Genomic DNA, 353 nt, shown 5'->3' on the forward strand with positions numbered 1-353 from the left:
CTCCCCGCATACCCCGGCCCGGCCCGGCCCGGCCCGGCCGCCCCGCCCGGAGCCACCGCAGCGCGCAGGCGGCGAGGGGCAGGGGCAGCACAAGCCCCGCCCCTTGCTGCCTTCCTGCTGATTTACCGACCCGGGCTGGGCGGGGCCAGGCAGCGAGGCGCCACCTCAGGCCCCGCCCAGCGCCCCCGACTGGGCCCTCGGGGCGGGGCACGCAGGCGCGGGGACGGAGTGGGCGGTGCCACCACAAGCCCCTCCCAGCAGGGCTTCCGCCGGAAGGCGCGAGGGGCGGGGCCAGCGGGGCCGCCTCAGGTGCCGCGGGCGGTCGGAGCTCTCGGGGCCTTCGCTCCGTGCGC

Source organism: Onychostruthus taczanowskii, unplaced genomic scaffold (assembly GCF_017590055.1).
Source record: "Onychostruthus taczanowskii isolate IOZ18803 unplaced genomic scaffold, ASM1759005v1 scaffold97, whole genome shotgun sequence".
NCBI lineage: Eukaryota > Metazoa > Chordata > Aves > Passeriformes > Passeridae > Onychostruthus > Onychostruthus taczanowskii.